The sequence below is a fragment of the Onychostoma macrolepis genome, chromosome 05 (genome assembly GCF_012432095.1).
Source record: "Onychostoma macrolepis isolate SWU-2019 chromosome 05, ASM1243209v1, whole genome shotgun sequence".
Lineage (NCBI taxonomy): Eukaryota > Metazoa > Chordata > Actinopteri > Cypriniformes > Cyprinidae > Onychostoma > Onychostoma macrolepis.
The window spans coordinates 3,590,675-3,604,804 of record NC_081159.1 but is presented as its reverse complement, the minus strand read 5'-3'; positions in this window follow the sequence as shown (position 1 = coordinate 3,604,804).

Sequence of the window (14,130 nt, the reverse complement as noted above, 5' to 3'; positions counted from 1 at the left end):
ACCTTTAGCACTGATTATTAGAACTCAAAATTGGTTTGGTAACCTCAGTGACCCTTGACCTCCATACATAGGTGAATCCAATCATGAGAAAGTATTTAAAGGAGGCCAATTGTAAGTGTTTCTCCTCTTTGCATCTTCTCTAAAGAGTGGCAACATGGGAGCCTCAAAACCACTCTCAGATGACCTGAAAACAATGATTGTTGAACATCATGGTTTAGGGAAGGATACAGAAAGCTGTCTCGAGATTTAAGCTCTCAGTTTCAACTGTGAGGAACATTGTGAGGAATTGGAAGACCAGAGGCACAGTTCTAGTTAAGGCCAGTGGCAGACCAAGAAAAATCTCAGATAAGCAGAGGCGCAGGATGGTGAGAACAGTCACAGTCAACCCACAGACCAGCTCCAAAGACCTACAACATCATCTTGCTGCAGATGGTGTCACTGTGCATCGTTCAACTATTCAGCGCACTTTACAGAAGGAGATGCTGTATGGACGAGTAATGCGGAAAAGCCTTTTCTCTGCACACTCCACAAACGGTGTCGCTTGAGGTATGCTAAAGCACATTTGGCCAGCTTCATTTTGGAATAAGGTGCTGTGGACTGATGAAACTAAAATAGTTTTAGAGTTATTTGGGCAAAACAAGGGCGTTATGCATGGTGGAAAACAACACAGCATTCCAAGAAAACACTTGCTACCTACAGTAAAATTTGGTGGCGGTTCCATCATGCTGTGGGGCTGTGTGGCCAGCGCAGGGACTGGGAATCTTGTTTAAGTTGAGGGTCGCATGGATTCCACTCAATATCAGCAGATTCTGGAGAACAATGTCCAGGAATCAGTGACAAAGTTGAAGTTGCGCCGGGGCTGGATCTTTCAACAAGACAACGACCCTAAACACTGCTCAAAATCTACTAAGGCATTCATGCAGAGGAACAAGTACAACGTTCTGGAATGGCCATCTCAGTCCCCAGACCTGAATATTATTGAAAATTTGTGGTGTGATTTTAAAGCGGGCTGTCCATGCTCGGAAACCATCAAACCTGACTGAACTGGAGAGGTTTTGTAAAGAAGAATGGTCCAAAATACCTTCTGCCAGAATCCAGACTCTAATTGGAAGCTATAGAAAGCGTTTAGAGGCTGTTATTTCTGCAAAAGGAGGATGCACAAAATATTGAGTTAATTTTTCTTTTGTGGTGCCTAAATTTATGCACATGCCTAATTTTGTTTAAATAATTCTTGCACACTTTCCATAAATCATATAAACTTTATTTCACTTCTCAAATATCACTGTGTTTGTCTCTTATATGATATATTTAACTGAAATTTCTTATCCAGACAACCAATGATTTATAAAGGAAAATCATGAAAATTTACAGGGGTGCCCAAACTTTGGTATACCACTATATATATATCATGGAACATGTGGAAGTTTGTTCAGATATGCAGACCTCAACAAAAGATATCCGAAGCTTTCTTTTAAAAAGTTTACAAGCCTATTTCTTTTTCTGTCCGAAAATGCTTTGCTTTGTTGCTTTTTATTATTAGCATTTAGCATTGTTTTTTCCCTGCTGTCCCCGACCTTATTAGATCAGACCCCTGAGAATCCATTTAAAAAACCCATATCGGTCCAACCCTTAGCATATTGAATTATGAAACATGAATTTGATGAAATTTATATAGAATAAGCATTTACATGTAATGGAAAATCGTATTCTGGTAGCCTTCTGGAAGCAAGGTTTATTGCTGTTCTCTTGGACATAGAGTAAAATTAAAATTACATTTTTCGACAGCCGGTCACAGCAGGATCCCAGAACTCCTCTCAAAAATAAAAGGTGCAGTGAGACGCTGTGGCCGCCTCATTTTAAACCAGATTCATCTCACACTCCACCATGATGTTTTCAATGTGATGATCAAAATGAAATCCTATCTCTGAGAGAGAGAGTGAGAAAGAGAGAGAGACAGACTGAACTTAAATGAAAGGTTTCAAAGATCAGGCAACACCATCCCCATATGAATGCTGTCATTTATAGTAAGAAAAGACGAGACAAATTTGTGCGGGTTCAATTTTGAGGCTCATTGAAGAAGGAAGGAAGAGGAGAGGGCTGGAGGGTCAGGTGCACGAGTGCGTGTGAAGTATTGTCACCCGTCTTCCTAGAGATGATTGAAATGTTCAGGCTTGTCTGTCAGCAAATTGCCTCTGCTCAACGTGTAATCTGTCGACCGGCCACTCGCAGAGAGCGTTTTACATTTAAGTGTGAGTGCGTGTTTAAATGGAAGGGTAGGGGGTATTCATTTTGAAGCGGATGGAAAAAGGAGACGAGGTCTGACAGATACATGAACAGAGGGGGAGCGGCGAGATGAAGGACGTTCCCGCTTGCCGTTAAGTCATCTTTTGATATCCCTGATCATGACAAATCACAGCATAGTGGAAAAACCTTCTGATGTAGACTCTGATTAAAACCGCAATACAGAATATGTGCATACATATGAGCTCTGCTCCAAAACTCGGTGAACTTTCTACTGCTACCTTAAATGGGAGCATCCTAACCATCATGGAACTTCATAATTGACCGATTTGAAATGCTCTACATCAGAATGCTCAAAGTAAATGGCTCTCTGCATGAGAGATTCAACTCAGTTTTTACATTTTTATGTCTGTGTATGCATGTGTATGTATATATGTATATATGTATACTGTACACACACACACACTATATATATTTAAGATAATAAACAGATAAATAGATAATAAACAGATCATGTTTATAAAAATGATGTATATACAAAAACATTTATTTAAAATTTAAAAAAGTTATTGTTTATAAATACTAGTCAAAATAACTAAAGTAATTCTAGCTTCATTTATTTGATTGATATTGGTGAGTATTTTCATCAATATTTTATCTAATGGAGCAAAATTAATTTCAGTACTAAACTGGCATATTCCAAAAGTTGTGTCAATTACTGTTGAGAAGTTTGGGGTCAGTACGATTTTTTTATTTGATTTTTATTTATTTATTTTTTTTAATACTCAGCAAGGATGCATTAAATTGATTAGAGCGACAACTGATCAAAGTAAAGACATTTATAGTGTTTAAAGATATCTATTTTAAATAAATGCTGTCCATTTTAACATTTTATTCACCAAAGAATCCTGAAAAAATGAGTCACACAATATTAAGCAGCACAATTGTTTTCAACACTGCTAAAAATAAATGTTTCTTATATATTCGACACATATTAGATACTGTGACGCTGAAGATTGGAGTAATGACTGCTAAAAATTCAGCTTTGTCATCATAGGAATTAATTACATTTTAACATATTAAAATAAAAAAAGAAAGTTATTTTAAATTGTAATAATTTTTTACTGTTAACTCTATTTTTAATTAAATAAATGCATTTTTAAGCACAAGATACTTCTTTCAAACACATTAAAAATAAAATAAAATAAAAACCCCTTTCTAACCCCAAACTTTTGAACAGTAATGTATCATATAATATGTTATGATTTTCGTATTGCTGTGGTTAAATGTGATTATGAATAATGGGGCCAAATGTCAGTGTGCTCTGATCTGTATTCTTTGTTGTAGAATACATGTATGTATGTTGATGACATGCATGTGCTGCAAACATCAAGCATTGGATGTCAGGTCATCCGTGGGCAGGTGGTGTAGTTCACGTGTGTATCAGAGAAACAGATGAAAGTGGAGAATTCCCGCTGGTGATGTAGTTGTGTCGAATAAAGAGCAGCCGAGTGCATTTTCCACTCCATTACTTTCACTGTACAAAAGCCTGTAGCTGCTGCCGAGAGAACAGCCCCAGCACACACACACACACACACACTTACACAGACATGCTGCATTCAAAATTACACATGCAGCGTCCTTATCACACATGCACATGCATGCATATATTGAGATGATGTCGAAACATGTGGCAAATTTAAAATAAAAGTCATTTTAAAAGCCGTGTCATCACCACTCAGGGCCACTCAAAAGTACCTTTTAAAATGCTCACAATATGTAATGCTAGCCATAATAGTCTTTTCCCACTGAGAGCTGCCCGACATGCTTCATATTTCACTCTCACTCTCACCTGGCCTTTGGTCAGTAGTTTACTTAAGAGCACTCATGGAATGGTTCAAAAAGCAGGAAAGGAAAAGAGTTCACACAAAAGTGAGAGGTCACAGTCACCGAATCCTGCAGAAGCACTGGAGAAATGTGATTAAAACTGTGCCTTAGCTGTTGCTGTTGTATTTATACAATTATACAGTATTTTGCTTTGCATTATTGAGAGCATTTTAAAGGAAAATGAAAATTTGCTAAAAATGTACTCACCCTCAGGCCATCCGAGATGTAGATGAGTTTTTTCTTCACTTGCTCACCAACGGATCCTCTGCAGTGAATGGGTGCCATCAGAATAAGAATCCAAAAGCTGATAAAAACATCATAATAATCCACAAATTGCTCGTTTGTTATGTTTGTTATACCAAGACATTTTTAACTTCACACCATTGCCTTACGATTCCTCTATCCGTAATACTGCTTTCTCCATTGAAAAAGTTGCCTCATCTAAATCAGGAGAGAAATATGCACAGATCAAGGACCGTTTACAAGAGAAAACTGTCCAAAAGAGTTCTAAACAAATATGTAGGTTGGTTTTGGTGTGAGAGGAGAACAGGGGATGGACAAACATGTAGTTTTGCACTTACTTGTGGATTATTGTGATGTTTTTCTCGGCTGTTTGGACATTCTGACGGCACCCATTCACTCCAGAGGATCCATTGGTGAGCAAATGCCAAATTTCTTTAAATCTGTTTCGATGAGGAAACAAACACATCTACATCTTGGATGGTTTAAGGGTGAGCACATTTTCAGGAAATTTTCATTGTTGAGTAAACTATTCATTTAATATTCTTGTTAACGAGTTATATAAATAAATAATGGCTTAAAATGACCAACTGGGGAAAAACTGTACTTAAAATTCAAGTTTGCTAAGACCAGAAATGTGTAAGTAAATAAAGTGAATTTTGATTTCATGTTGAATAAAAATGGTCAAATCACTTACTGTTAGTAACTATATATTTGGTTTCAGCAATTTTACAATTTTCTACATTAACAGCCTTTGCCTTTCAGCGTCTGATTAATGTTATCTATGTATTCGTTCAGTTTGGTGGAAAAGCTCAAATAAATTAAGTCACTGTGTGCTGGTGGAGTTGGGAAATCATTCCTAAATCCGCTTTGCATTGGTGATGTTGTTGGCAGCAGTGTAATCCTCTCTGACAGACCCAGGTGTGGTTGAGTCAAAGCTGCTGAGGCCACAAACCTACGGATATTAACATGCATATATATATATATATATATATATACATATACATACATACATACATGAAACTATCTGTGAGCACGGAATTACACAAACACAAACCCCATCCAACCTCACAGTAAAAACAGTAAAACAGTAAAATTAAAATATCTTAATTGAAGTAAAGTGCAAAAACAATAATTTTACAGAAATGTTCATTAAAAAACAGTTATTTTACAGATTTTTCCTTGTTATGTATCTTTTTTGTGTGTGTGTGTGTGTAATTAAGATATTTTACTTTCATTTTACACTTTTTGTTTGGGAGCTGATGCTGCCAGTTTTTTACGAGATTTTTTACAGTGTACAGTAAAGTAAATTTTCACTACACTACAAGGATTGCTAGATTGCACCAGTTGCATTTGTATACGTACACTGATAAAAATGATTTTGTGGTGAAGTAAATACTACAGAAAAACAAATGTAATTTCTACATTAAATAATTTAGTTCAGGCGAGAATTTAAATAAAAGAGTAAATTCAATATTAGTACTCAATTTAAGCTTGTAGAATTTAAAGTTTGAACTTATAAGTATATTTTACTTGGAATTGTTTGTTATTTTTACAAATATTGTTTAAGTAAATATCAACATCATGATCCCGTTGTTCCCATCATGCACTTGGGCATGAATAATTAATAAGGTAATTTTTTTTTGCTGTTTTCGAGATGTATTTACACTGTTTTATGGTTGCTTTTGTTGTTAGGTGAAGTAACTTGCTGTTTTGTGACATCTGGAGTTCATTTTTTACTTAAAATGACCCGTTCGCACTCAAATACCATTTACTGATTGTCACCGTCATTGTGTATCATGTGCCAAGTATTGAGGTCTCTGTGTTCATTTAGTTAATAACTATATTGAGTTGTTGTGGCTGATGCCGTTTTGTGGTGTTGTTTGTTGCTTTTCTGGTCTCTCTTTTGTTCGTCTTTACTTTTACTTTCTTAGTGCTACGCCATTTGTCCTGCTTTCTGCCAATCATCGTTGGAGGAGATGATGTCATCTATCTCGCCCTAATTAGTGACCAGCTGGATCTATAAAAGGGAGACGCTGAGACAATGCGGGAGATGGCTTGCTTTGTGTCTGTTGCTAGTTGTTTTGAGATTGTGTTGTTTAGCTGAAGTTCTTTCTGTATACTGTGGGTTATGCTTTATTGGTTTGCATGTGTTTTGTACATTAAGCTTTATTTTTATGTAAACTTCATTTGGTAACTATTTGTGTGTATATAAAGGGGAGAGAAGGAGAGGAAAGGTAAGAATATCACGTGATCTACATTGTACATCCCGTAGTGAATGATTGTTAAATACACTTGGTAAGGGGCGTGCCTCATTTGCTGTATGTTTTGTTTTTGCTAGTGAGAGTAGCTTAGTTTAGGGTATCTTTGGATACTGAAGATTTTCTTTTCTTTTTTGTTTCTCTTTAGTTAAGTTTAGATTTGATAACTGAGTTAGAGGGTTATGTTTTGATTATTTCTTTTGTTTGACAGCCGCCCAGTTCCCTTCTTCCTTTCCCCTAATTATTTGGGCTGATTTCTTTCGTTAATATTCTTTATGTAAATGTTATTGTCAACTGCTCAGGGACAAGAATTTTCCCACTGCAAATATTGTAAATAAACACTGGTTTGTTGCCTTTAGCGCTTTGGTTTTTATTGCTTACACTGGTATCGGGTCGAGACCAGACCTCAGCAATTAATGTTATTCCCTATACCCCTTAATATCGCCAGGGGACGTAACATTAAATGGGGGCTCGTCCGGGATTTGAACCCTGGACCTCTCGCACCCCCAAGCGAGAATCATACCCCTAGACGAGCCCCCAGTGACTGGGGTTGATCATCCGGTTTATTTTTCTCGGAAATTTAACAAACATCAACTCAATTATTCCACTATTGAGAAATAGCCAACAGACATTTGTGGAATTTGCTCGTGAGAAAAGCATTTTGTTTGATAAGTGGTGTGCGGCTACTAAGGCAGTAGATTATAACTCTTTGAAGGAATTGATGTTGTTGGAAGAGTTTAAGTCTTGTTTGTAGTCGTTTATTTGAATGAGCAGAAAGTTGCATCTCTGTCATATGCTGCTGTGTTGGCTGATGAATTTGTGCTAAGGCACAAGAGAGTGTTTTCACCAGTACGCACGGAGTCCGTTCCATCCACTTTACTGCCCTCGTCTCAATCCTCCCTCACACGAGGTAAGAGTAATCCAAAACAGACTAAAGTTGATCGTGAGTGTTTTTACTGCCATAAAGTTGGTCATGTAATTGCTGATTGTTTAATTTTAAAAAGAAAACAGCAGCAAACCCCAAAAGGTGCTGGCTGTGTGGGTGCCTATTCCTGCTATTGGGGAACCTTTCGAGCACGTAATTATTGATTGTGTTGGACCGTTACCAAAAACGAAGGCCGGTAACCAGTTTTTGTTGACTGTTATGTGCATAGCTACACGTTTCCCAGAGGCCATTCCCCTTCGTAAAATAACGGCTTCTGTTATTACTAAACATCTTATAAAGTTTTTCTCTACATTTGGGCTCCCTAAAATCATTCAAACGGACCAAGGCACAATTTTTTTGTCTAAATAGTTTACTCAAGTGCTGAAATCACTGTCCATAGTTCATCGACCCTCCAGTGCTTACCAGTCAGGGAGCACTGGAGCGCTTTCATCAGACCTTAAAGGCGATGCTGAGGAAGTATTGTATGGACAGGGAAAGAGACTGGGATGAGGGAATTCCGCTCGTTTTATTTGCTGCGCGAGAAACCGTGCAGGAGTCCCTGGGTTTTAGCCCAGCTGATCTGGTCTGGTTGGTGATGAGGTACTTGTTTTTCTGCCTGTACCCGGATCAGCTTTGGCTGCTCATTTTGCTGGTCCTTATAAAGTTGTGAAACGAATAAGCGAGACAGATTATATCATTGATACACCTGATCAGAAGCGTCAGACTCGGGTATGTCATGTTAATATGTTGAAGGTTTTTCATTCGAGGAAAAACCTTCCAGGTGCTGTGGAGCAGAAAGGTGCTCCTGTGGTTACTACTGCTATTTGTGAACGAGTGAATCCCGTTTGCGGTGACACTAATGTTGATGAGGACGGAGTTATACTGCGTAATGCAGGGCTGCAGGGGGCGAGGTTGTCAAATTCTGTGATGCTACAGAGTTTGTTTCAGCATCTTCTTCATTTGTCTTCATTTCAAAAACAGGACATCATGCAGTTGGTTAAAGGTTTTCCTCAATTATTTCATAATGTGCCTACCCAGATGACTGTTTTAAAACATGATATCAAGGTTTCTAACTCTGCGCCTATTAAACGGCATGCGTATCGTGTTAATATGATGAAACGATCCTGTTATGCGTGCAGAAGTTGATTACTTGGTGGAAAACGGATTGGCTGTATCCAGTTGTAGCCCATGGAGTAGCCCTTGTTTGTTGGTACCTAAACCTGACGGAACCTATCGGTTCTGTACAGATTACAGAAAGGTTAATAGTGTTACCATTCCTGATTCGTATCCTTTACCGAGGATGGAAGATTGTATAGACAATCTGGGATCAGCCCGATTTGTTAGCAAGTTAGACTTGCTTAAAGGATACTGGCAAGTCCCACTTACCCCTCGTGCCTCTGAAATTTCAGCCTTCGTTACTCCAGATAATTTTCTTCAGTACTCTATTATGGCTTTCGGGATGCGAAATGCGCCCGCGACTTTTCAGAGGCTAGTGAACATTGTATTAGCTGGTGTACCAAATTGTAATGCCTACCTTGATGACTTAGTTGTATATTCTTCTGATTGGGTAGAACATCTTGCTTTATTAAAACTCATCTTCGAACGTTTGGCAGCTGCATCTTTAACTCTTAATTTGGCGAAATGTGAATTTGGGCAAGCCACCATCACCTATTTAGGTAAGGAGGTGGGACAGGGGCAGGTTCGTCCTGTGGAGGCTAAGATCACTGCCATCACTGAGTTTCCTGCTCCACAAACCTGGCGTGAGTTGTGCAGGTTTCTTGGGATGGCAGGATATTATCGTAGTTTTTGTCTGAATTTTTCTACGGTTGCATGCCCTCTCACTAATTTATTTCATTTGTATGGACTAAAGAATGTCAACATGCTTTTGATAGTGTAAAGGTGCTTTTGTGTAGTGTACCTGTCCTGGCTGCCCCAGATTTATTACGCCCCTTCAAATTGGAAGTCGATGCTAGTGCGGTAGGGGCTGGGGCTGTTTTGTTACAGGAGGATGTGACTGGGGTTGATCATCCGGTTTGTTATTTTTCTCGGAAATTTAACAAACATCAACTCAATTATTCCACTATTGAGAGGGAGGCTCTATCACTTCTCCTTGCATTACAGCATTTCGAAGTTTACGTTGGCTCTACTAATCTACCTATTGTTGTCTTTACTGATCATAATCCTCTCACTTTTTTGTCCCGTATGTATAATCAGAATCAAGGGCTTATGCGGTGGGCTCTGGTGGTACAGAGTTATGATTTGGAGATTCGACACAAAAAAGGACAGGAGAACGTGGTAGCAGATGCCCTGTCGTGTGTCTAGGAAAGATTAGGAATGTAATATTTTGTATTTTTTTTTGTATTTATTTATTTTTCATAATGTTTACTCTTAAGGGGAAGAGTGTTACGGCTGATGCCATTTTGTGGTGTTGTTTGTTGCTTTTCTGGTCTCTCTTTTGTTTGTCTTTACTTTTACTTTCTTAGTGCTACGCCATTTGTCCTGCTTTCTGCCAATCATCGTTGGAGGAGATGATGTCATCTATCTCGCCCTAATTAGTGACCAGCTGGATCTATAAAAGGGAGACGCTGAGACAATGCGGGAGATGGCTTGCTTTGTGTCTGTTGCTAGTTGTTTTGAGATTGTGTTGTTTAGCTGAAGTTCTTTCTGTATACTGTGGGTTAAGCTTTATTGGTTTGCGTGTGTTTTGTACATTAAGCTTTATTTTTATGTAAACTTCATTTGGTAACTATTTGTGTGTATATAAAGGGGAGAGAAGGAGAGGAAAGGTAAGAATATCACGTGATCTACATTGTACATCCCGTAGTGAATGATTGTTAAATACACTTGGTAAGGGGCGTGCCTCATTTGCTGTATGTTTTGTTTTTGCTAGTGAGAGTAGCTTAGTTTAGGGTATCTTTGGATACTGAAGATTTTCTTTTCTTTTTTGTTTCTCTTTAGTTAAGTTTAGATTTGATAACTGAGTTAGAGGGTTATGTTTTGATTATTTCTCTTGTTTGACTGCTGCCCAGTTCCCTTCTTCCTTTCCCCTAATTATTTGGGCTGATTTCTTTCGTTAATATTCTTTATGTAAATGTTATTGTCAACTGCTCGGGGACAAGAATTTTCCCACTGCAAATATTGTAAATAAACACTAGTTTGTTGCCTTTAGCGCTTTGGTTTTTATTGCTTACACTGGTATCGGGTCGAGACCAGACCTCAGCAATTAATGTTATTCCCTATACCCCGTAATATCGCCAGGGGACGTAACAGAGTCAACATTATCTTAAAATGAATAATGAGCAGTCTACTTGCTTACATACGTGCTTGTAACTTAACCACATGCTTTGTAGGCTTTTTTTTTTTTAAGTGCTATGTTGTTTAAGTAAAGTTTACAAACTGTGACTGAGTGAAATGTACTTGAGCATTGTAGGGTAAACTTAAATTAAGTAGAAATTACTCATCAAACTCTACCTGGCCACGTTAAATTTACTTATTTCCTTTACTAATTTTAGATAACTTAGTTCAGTAGATTTTACTTAATTCCTTATTATAATATTACTTAAAAAATATTCGTGCAAAAACTTGCAAAAGAAAAATTAAGTAAAATTTTTTCAGTAACTCTAAACTGTAGATTTATTCATAAATGCCCTGAGCAATCAATCGTCTATGGTTATAAAGTCAGCTAGTCAAACAATTCATCGATTTGCTATTCTAGTTTAACATCCAAAACCGAAACGTTCATCTGTTGTTCTCATTTCGAGAAGCGGCCATCAAAAACAAAGAAAAGCCTCATATTTCTAAAAATGACATGCTACTTGAAGCATGTGCCAGCCCAGCGGATGTCATAGCTCAGTGACTTTGGAGCCTGTTCACAACATCATCTGTAGCGTTTGAATGTTTTATCCTCATGCGTTGAGATTTCCTTTGTTTGCCAGCCAGCAGGGGTGTTACTGGAAGCGTTGCTGAGGTGTTGCAGTTCTCTAAACCCTGTCTGGATTAGAAAGATAACATTCATAATGTTCTGTGCCTACTCACGCTGGTCATGAGGTTTTGAGTGTTTATACTGTACGTGTTTGAGTGCATGCAGAGCAATTTTAACCAAAGATGTAAAGCAGGTGAATGCTACACAATGTATAGTAACACCGAAGGATGTGCTGTTGTGAGGTTGAGATAGCAGACACTTTGCACTAAATTGCAGCATAAAAATAAATGTATGAATGTAGGCTATACTATACATTATGTGCAACTGTAATGTATAGATGTAAATTGTGTAACTGACTGTGTATTCACTTGTAGGTGACATTTGTGTTGTACTGGTTTCATTAAATAAATTTACCATTTGGTCATTTTCAGTGAAAGTTTCTCCAGAAAAAGCAAAATTATGGATAAAGGGTTAATATTTTAGCTAGAAACAATGGTTTAAATTTTTATGAGATGTTTGGACTCGCATTCTGACGGCACCCATTCACTGCAAAGGACGCATTGATGAGTGAGAGATACAATGCTAAATTTCCTCAAATCTGCTGATGAAGAAACAAATTCAGCTACATCTTGGCCTTTATTTATTTCCCCAGTTAACTAGAGAGAGAGAGCTGTTTTTCTCCACAGTATATATTGCCTTCAGTTTGAAAGGGAACCATGACCTCTTTTTCTAAATTTCTGTGATAATGCTAACATATAATGTAAGTTAGAGGAATATACTAGTTTGGAGCAGATGATGGAGTACTTGAAATCTACTGATGAGGCCTACAAAGGAAAAGAAAGGTTTGGAAATAGCTACTGCTGCAGTGGGTTCATAAAGATTCACACTTGAGGGCCAAAAAGCCGAGGTCTGCTGCTGAACCCGAGCCTGTTGTGAAAAGAGAGCATTGCTGGACACTAGCATATGTTGTGTTTTGGATGCTGGTGTGCTGGCATTCCTTCCAGAATTCAGCCAGGCAACCAGCTCCATCAGAAGCATGGTCCACCAACCTCACCAGCTTTTTTTCTGGTTGAACAACATGGCAGTCCACATCCTAGTCTAGCTGAACCAGCATTGTAATTCCTGTTGCAGATCTTTCAATCAGGAAGTTTTCAATAACATGATTTTGTGTCACTTTAACCCAGAAACAGAGTTTGGGTTTTATGCAGTAAAAAGGAACAGCTTTTTCATTAAAAATCCAGAAAATCACATTGTATTAATTGGTAAATTGGTAATTGGTAAATTCCTCGGTAAAATAAGTATTTGGTCACCTACAAACAAGCAAGATTTCTGGCTCTCACAGACCTGTAACTTCTTTAAGAGGCTCCTCTGTCCTCCACTCGTTACCTGTATTAATGGCATCTGTTTGAACTCGTTATCAGTATAAAAGACACCTGTCCACAACCTCAAACAGTCCAACTCCAAACTCCACCATGGCCAAGACCAAAGAGCTGTCAAAGGACACCAGAAACAAAATTGTAGACCTGCACCAGGCTGGGAAGACTGAATCTGCAATAGGTAAGCAGCTTGGTGTGAAGAAATCAACTGTGGGAGCAATTATTAGAAAATGGAAGACATACAAGACCACTGATAATCTCCCTCGATCTGGGGCTCCACGCAAAATCTCACCCGTGGGGTCAAAATGATCACAAGAACTGTGAGCAAAATCCCAGAACCACACGGGGACCTAGTGAATGACCTGCAGAGAGCTGGGACCAAAGTAACAAAGACTACCATCAGTAACACACTGCACTGCCAGGGACTCAAATCCTGCAGTGCCAGACGTGTCCCCCTGCTTAAGTCAGTACATGTCCGGCCCGTCTGAAGTTTGCTAGAGAGCATTGGGAGAATGTCATATGGTCAGATGAAACCAAAATAGAACTTTTTGGTAAAAACTCAACTTGTCGTGTTTGGAGGAGAAAGAATGCTGAGTTGCATCCAAAGAACAGCATACCTACTGTGAAGCATGGGGGTGGAAACATCATGCTTTGGGGCTGTTTTTCTGCAAAGGGACCAGGACGACTGATCCGTGTAAACGAAAGAATGAATGGGGCCATGTATCGTGAGATTTTGAGTGAAAACCTCCTTCCATCAGCAAGGGCATTGAAGATGAAACGTGGCTGGGTCTTTCAGCATGACAATGATCCCAAACACACCGCCCGCAACGAAGGAGTGGCTTCAGAAGAAGCATTTCAAGGTCCTGGAGTGGCCTAGCCAGTCTCCAGATCTCAACCCCATCGAAAATCTTTGGAGTCCGTGTTGCCCAGCGACAGCCCCAAAACATTACTGCTCTAGAGGAGATCTGCATGGAGGAATGGGCCAAAATACCAGCAACAGTGTGTGAAAACCTTGTGAAGACTTACAGAAAACGTTTGACCTCTGTCATTGCCAACAAACGGTATATAACAAAGTATTGAGATGAAATTTTGTTATTGACCAAATACTTATTTTCCACCATAATTTGCAAATAAATTCTTTAAAAATCCTACAATGTGATTTTCTGGATTTCTTTTTTTCTCATTTTGTCTCTCATAGTTGAGGTATACCTATGATGAAAATTACAGGCCTCTCTCATCTTTTTAAGTGGGAGAACTTGCACAATTGGTGGCTGACTA